We start from the raw sequence: 7,539 nt of genomic DNA, 5'->3' as shown, positions 1-7,539 counted from the left end.
TTTAAAAACATTAAATTTAAGTACCCTAGAGGTAAATATATGGTTGGAGAGCACTTTTCAACCCCTTAGTCTCTTTGGTTAACTTTTAGAGTCACTCAAAAACCCTATTTTTGGTTGATTGCAAAAATTTATTGTCTCCTACTTGAGTTGGTGACTGAAAACTCCATCTTGAGGTTAATTGAAGTCTAGTTGAGTTAAGGATCATAGTTAGAGAGAATTGGGAAGATTTTTGGGATTGTTACCCAATCTCTAGTTTTTAGAGAAAAGTTGAAGATTGAAGGAAAGGAAGGATAAGCTCTTCTCAACTTGTCATTTTACCATAACTTTCTGTGAAGGTAGGGTTCTTCAATCTTATGATCATGGTTCTTCTTATTGTTCATGCTTGATTCATGAATAAGGCATTGTGATGATCTTCATATTACTTGTATGTGTGTTGAGGGTGTTTTGGGAGGAATCTTAACTTGTTCTTGGATGTCATTTTTATGCTTTTTTTTAAAATTTTGAGAGGATTTCATGGGGATTGTTTTGGCATTACTCACCCTTGGATAGGTAAGAAGTGGCCAAGTATGGGAGAGGGGCCTTAGTTGGACCTCAATAGTGTAGAGTCTTCTCTCATGGTGAGAAGAGGAAAAGAGGGTAGGGTGTATGGGCCCCTACTTGTTATCACATACCTTGTATGAAAATTTGAATTCTTGAAGAATGGAAGGAATGAAAACCCTTGTTATATTGGCCTTGAAAGGGAATTTGTAGAAAAATAGAAATTCTTGAAGTTTAGCCCTAAATGGGCTATGTTATGGTATGGTGATTGATGTCTCCTATTGAGAAAATCTACCTACCTCCTATTTTAGCTCAATGTGGAACCTATTGTGCAAAATCGAGTTAGGATGCATGCTTGAATTGTTCATCATATATGTTATTTTACCTCTGGGTCAGTTTCTTGTCTTTCCCATGGTTCCCTTGATGCATTGAAGACATTGTAAAAGATCTCTTGTGAAAGACATAGATGAGAATTCAATTGAATTGTAACATCATGTAAAAATGTATTTAAATTTTGATGTAATTTGGCAAAGATGTCTAGTTTTCTTACTGGTTCTTTTTCGATGGAGCCTTGAACCAAGTTAAAATAATAGAGAGAAAATATTGAAAGAACATCCTTGCATTGTATCTTATGTTATTTCAATTCCTGTGTATATGTGTGGAATGATAGATTAAATGGTGATGCTTAATTATAACATTTTCGTTTAAATTCAATTATGTTAAGTAAGGAATTTTTCATGTTGATTTTTCAATCAAATTTCATATGTGCTAAGAGATGCAATAATTTCCTTCTTGTTTATTTAACGATCTAATTCTATCACCTTGATAAAACATGCAAATGGTAAAATCAAAATTTAAAGGGAAGCATACACCCTCGTTATAAACCTAATTGCAAATACATAATATTGACACAAAAAAAAATACTTCTCTTTGTTATAACCACCTAGAAAACATGAAATATGCCTCTTTAATAGTTATGCAAGTTTGTGAAAGATTGCACACAAAAAAAGGAGACACAAAAAAAAAAGCATGAAAAAAAAAAGTATCCTCCCAGGAGCATTTTGCTCTCTGGAATTTGTATGGAAAATAAATTAAATCCCCCCCCTTTCGATAGAGAATCTTAGAGAAATCTGTAAACATCATTTGAAATAAATAAATAAACTTATTTGAATAAACAAATTAATAATAAGACATAAAAAAATATCTATCCTACCAAACTTAACTTTATGCACTAATTACTCACTCCCCCTATCCTATAAAACTTATGTCTTTAATCCTTTTTCCTCCACTCCAAACTTACCCTCATATGCTTCTATAGGCTCATAGGCCTCTACGTCCTCATATGCTTCTAAAAGTACTCCTAGTCACTCGAGGGGGTTTGATTCTTGGAGGAATTGTGAATGTTGGAGAAGGAAGGAATTTTCATAAAGGAGAAGGTTCTAAGAGGAGGAGCTTCTCTACAATTTTCTGAGGCGTAGCAAATTAGCATCAGTGTCCAAGTAGGCACTCATGGTTATTTCGCATATTTTATGCTCTTTCTTTTCCCGTCTTCATCGTGTCTATTATGTGTGTCTGAATAATTCTCTATGAATGAATCTTCAATTTTGTAACTTAGAATTCAAGCATGCATATTGTTTCATCTAGTTATGGAAATTAAAAATATTATTGCAATCTTCCCTTAGTAGAATCAAGATTTGGAAATTGATTCAGGTTTGGGTTTGAATTAAAGTAGAATCTTATTATTATGCATTAATTTTATATGATTTATTAACTAATCTAATTTAATTTAATTTAATTAAGATTAGTTAATAGTAGAAGAAGTGTAATTAATTATTAGTCAATTTAAGTAAAATAAGTTTTGAAATGAGGGCAAATTAAAAGAAAAGAGATATTAATAAGTGTTTAGTGAAATTAAATAATTAAATAATTAATGAGATTGATTTTACTTAAAATCAATGAAGAGTATTTTAAATAAATGATTGTCCTTGAAGTGTTTTAAAGACATTGTAAACTAATTATTTGAAAGTTAATAAGTATTATTCTAATGTTTTGAATAATGGGAATGGTTTTATTAAAAGTCAATGCGAACTAGTTTAATGATTAAAATAAGTAAGTAATTATCTTTTGATTATTCTTAAAAAAATGTTTTAAAATAATAATTCTATGCGTTATTCAAAAAATAAATGGGTTGACTTGTAGAAGAATCTTATACTTTAAGCATACTTGAAACAAAAACTAAAACCTCATATTGGGTTAACCATGTGATTGCAGAATAAATATAAAATATGTGTTTGTATCTCATTCTTTATGCTATCCATGTTTGGGGTTTGAGTGGTCCTAAAGTGTTGACCAGTTAGGACATCTACCAGAGGCTTGGGAGTTATGTGTTTGTGATGCCATAGCGATGTTTTTTGATCTCGATCTTTCTAAACCCAACCATGGTAATGTGATGGTATGCTCTATGAGATGTTTGTATTTATTGATTGTTTTTTCTTTCCAGTCTTCTTGTGTCAAGCTGAGGTGTATGTATTTGAGATACTTGACTTAACCATTTTTGAGTCATTGATCAGCTATACTTGGATTCCTTTCCACTTTCCTTGATGGGACTGAAGTGTTTGTTTTGATCTAGATGATGTTGTGTTGTGACATGTTTGACTTGACCATTTTGGAGTCCTTGATCAGTATTATTTTGAGATATTTTCTGGTTGCTTGTTGAGAATCGATGAATATTGTGATCTATCATTTGATGCTTTTTAGTTACTCATGGAGAATTGATGTGATTATTATGGATAATCTTTATGATGCTTTCCAATCACTTGTATAGGACTGACATGACTTTTTGATTTGTGATTTCATGAGCCTGGGGTAGGTTATCTACTTGTAGTGTCAAGAAGTGGCTTGCAATGGGGGCTGGGGCCCTAAGTGGCTACCAGGGTAACTCATTGTAAGTTATTTAATAAGTGAAAACATTTAAACTAAATGGAGATTAAAATGAATCTAATAAGATAATTGTATGTTCTCACCCATGCCTCGAGTGCTAGTACAAACTAGGATGGGAGTAGTGAGAATGGTTGGTTGTGACCTTGCATTTCATAGTATGCCTTGTCAGTAAGAGAGCATACTAGTGGCCGCATAGGGATCACTAGGGGGTCGGGGTCTATTCAGAGGCTACCAGGGTAATTCTAGTGTGATTCATGCGATCACACTTTCCCACTTACATAGTAGATTTTCTACACGTCTTTGTTATGCCTCTAGATGTAGATGTCGATATGTGTGTTGGATCCTTTGAGTTAGCATACTTATAAGATTCCTGGGCTTAGAGAGTATTTCTGTTATGTGATTTGATATCCTATTTGGGACTTGAAACTATCTCCTTAGTATAGTGGGAGTGGGCCATTTAGAGTCCATGCGGTCGAATAGTAGTGTTTTTTCACTCTTACCATTTGAGATCCATCCATAGACACCATGGTTGGAGCATTCTTTGTTGGAATTTATCTTCATTCTATAATTGGATCATCATGATGGATGTTATTTACTGACATGTTTCTTTATAGTGATGATTAGCATGTGATAGATGATGTTATCTATTTTGTAGGATCATCTTATGCTCTATTTTTGCATGTTATATTTCTTTATGCATATGTTGTAGTATGTTTTAAGAGTGACATCCCTACTATGGTAATACCGATGATCTCTTCAGTGACTTGGGATGTTATGCGCAAAGAGATGGCGAGGGCCCACAATGGTCTAAAGATTCCATTGATAGTTGGGAGGAACCACACACTTAGTTAGTTATCTTTTACAATGGTTGTTATACCTTTATTGGGATAGATGTATCATGTATGTTATTGGTTTCATTTACTTTATTGCACTTGTATCATGGATCTGATGAGGATGATGTATCTTTATTTTACATATGTATGTTCTTTTAAGACTTTCATACCCTATGATATGTATGATTGAGCATTCCAAATTTAATTGCCAAGAAGCATTCAAAAAAATGTAGATTATGGACATTAGACTTTTTAATATTATTCTTTATTGTGGGTATGGTAGTTGTTAGACTTCATGTTAATTAAATTAAATGTGACTCAACATCTTGGGATTCTTAAGGAATGTAACCCATTACATATGCTTACAGTTGATTATATTTTATTACTTCCACTACTATGTGTTTGATGTGTATGATTATCTTTCTTTTTTTTATAGAAATAAATAAATTAAAAAATTGTTTGGCAAACTTTGTAAAACTTTAGGTTAATTCTTTTGGATCCCTTGGTGAGGCATTACATCTGATATTAGAGCCTGAGTTTCAACATTGGGAGATTTGATTATATTGGAATGCCACTAGTTGTTAACTAGTTGAACAAAAACAAAAAACCTAAACTATTATGTGTATTCCTTTCAAACTGAAACTTGAAACTAGGTGAACTAAAACTAAACTCAAAGTGATACTTGCATATTTTTGATACTTCAACACTTAGGTTTCAAACCTGAAATTATACTGAAACCTAAACATGGGTAAAACTAAAAAATTGAAAACTTATTCTATTTTCAAAACATGTATCTTTCATCTATGTTTTAAGGTAGTATGCCTTTGATCATCTTTGCGAGCATTATGTTGATCCTTTGTTTGGAGTCTTTAGGAAATCTATTTCAGTAGTTATTAAAAGAATTTTTTTTAGATCAATGTGGTTTTTGGTTTACTATTAAACTAGAATCATATTGCTCTAAGTGTGTTGTAGTGTCCTCAGTGGAATCATATGCTCCTATGGGGAGAAATGGTTCAATGGGACTTGCATAGTGAGTTCCTCAGTATTATCATCCATGTAGGCTTCTAGGAGTAAACCTAATTCAAGGGGGGTGGATGTAGTGCTTGCCCCTAAGTCACATTTTTGGTTATCATTGCCAAACTCTTTTAGGTCAATTGTATATTGATGATTAGTGACATTATTTTGAGATTATCAGATATTGTTTTTACATTTAGTTTATTATATGACGAGATTACTTGGTACTTTATATTTCATGTATGTATGATGATTATTCATTGATTTTAGTTATTGATGATGATTAGTTAAATGATTATCAGATGTGTTTTCTTATGGATACTTACCCCATACTTGCATGTGTATGGTGTGTGTGTGTGTGTGTGTGTGTTTGTTTTCTTTTGTATAGCATTTTTGATGTGCTTAAGGAAGGGAGTCGTAGTCACCTACTAGTCAAGATCTACACAATGTACCACTTCCTACCATTGCCTATTTAGCTTAGTATATATTGTTCTTGTATATGCATGGATTTTATGCAGGTTTTAGGTACTGGGTATCAACTTCCCTGAATTTCCAGGATGAGCATACCCTATCGCATTATCTCAATGGTAAGAGAGGGGAGATAAATTCTCAAGTCCAAATCCTAAACCCTTTAAGCCATTTATCCTAATTGAAAATTAGGACAAGTATCTAAGTCAAGTACCCTCTGAATGCGTCAAATGATATAATTTGTGATATTAACCCTTGGTTTGATTTTGTATGCATTTTGCTATGATGGGTTTTTGTATTTTACTTTATGAGTCTTTGGTGTATTTTCTACTAATTAAGTCTAATTAAAAGATTTAATTAATGATTTAATTTAATGGAAAATTATTGTGTTATTTCAATATTTAATTTAATTTAATTAATTGAGAAATTAATTAATAAAAAAGAATTAAATTGGAAGATTAAAGTTATAAGTTTAAATTTGGAACGTGGTAATATTTATTTAATTTAATAATAATATGTTTAGAGTTCATTTTTAAATAAATGCTAAATAATATTATTATTTAATTTAATAAATATTTTATCAATTAAGTTTCAAAAATAAGTTTAAAAGTGGAAAAGATATTGAAATTATTAAAAGATCTAGATCGCATGATGCATGCATGTGATTAAAATATATTAAGATAAAACAAGTTGATTTAATAAAGTGAGTGCATGAGATTTAAAATTAATAAATTAATTTAAAAGAGCCAAGTGAATATTAAATAAATTAATGTGCATTATTTTAATATTTATTCACATATGAGTATGCAAACTCTTGTGAGTTGTCCTATTGACAATAGAGGAGTTTGCACTCTAATTATGCACATGTTGTTTGCACTTAGGAGTTAGCACATTATTTGAGCACATGGTGTCTACAACATCCTAGACACCTCATCATGTTTATCTTCTTATCGTGGAAGATATGTGCTTAGTTGTCATGCTTATCTCTTAGTTTTTTGTAGACACATTCTAGATGCATCTTAGAGGCCTTTATATATAGGCTCTCCTAGTGTGCATGGACATCCTCATATGCTTCTATAGGCTCATAGGCTTCTACAGACTCATAGGTCTCTACATCCTCATATGCTTCTATAGGCTCATAGACTTCTATAGGCTCATAGGCCTCTATATTCTCATATGCTTCTACAAGCACTCCTAGTCACTTGGGGGGTTTTGGTTCTTGGAGGAATTGGAAATGTTGGAGAAGGAAGGAATTTTTATAAAGGAGAAGGTTCTAAGAGGAGGAGCTTCTCTACAATTTTTTGAGGCGTAGCGAATTAGCATCAGTGTCTAGGTAGGTACTCATGATTATTTCACATATTTTATGCTCTTTCTTTTCTTGTCTTCATCATGTCTGTTATGTGTGTCTGAATAATTCTCTATGAATGAATCTTCAATTTTTTAACTTGGAATTCAAGCATGCATATTGTTTCATCTAGTTATGGGAATTAAAAATATTATTGCAATCTTCCCTTAGTAGAATCAAGATTTGAAAATTGATTCGAGTTTGGGTTTGAATTAAAATAGTATCTTATTATTATGCATTAATTTTACATGATTTATTAACTAATCTAATTTAATTTAATTTAATTAAGATTAGTTAATAGTAGAAGAAGTGTAATTAATTATCAGTCAATTTAAGTAAAATGAATTTTTAAATGAGGGCAAATTAAAAGAAAAGAGATATTAATAAGTATTTATTGGAATT

The sequence above is a fragment of the Cupressus sempervirens genome, chromosome 1, assembly GCF_028749045.1.
Source record: "Cupressus sempervirens isolate cs-2001-9-10 chromosome 1, ASM2874904v1, whole genome shotgun sequence".
NCBI lineage: Eukaryota > Viridiplantae > Streptophyta > Pinopsida > Cupressales > Cupressaceae > Cupressus > Cupressus sempervirens.
This window is presented reverse-complemented; position numbering follows the sequence as displayed.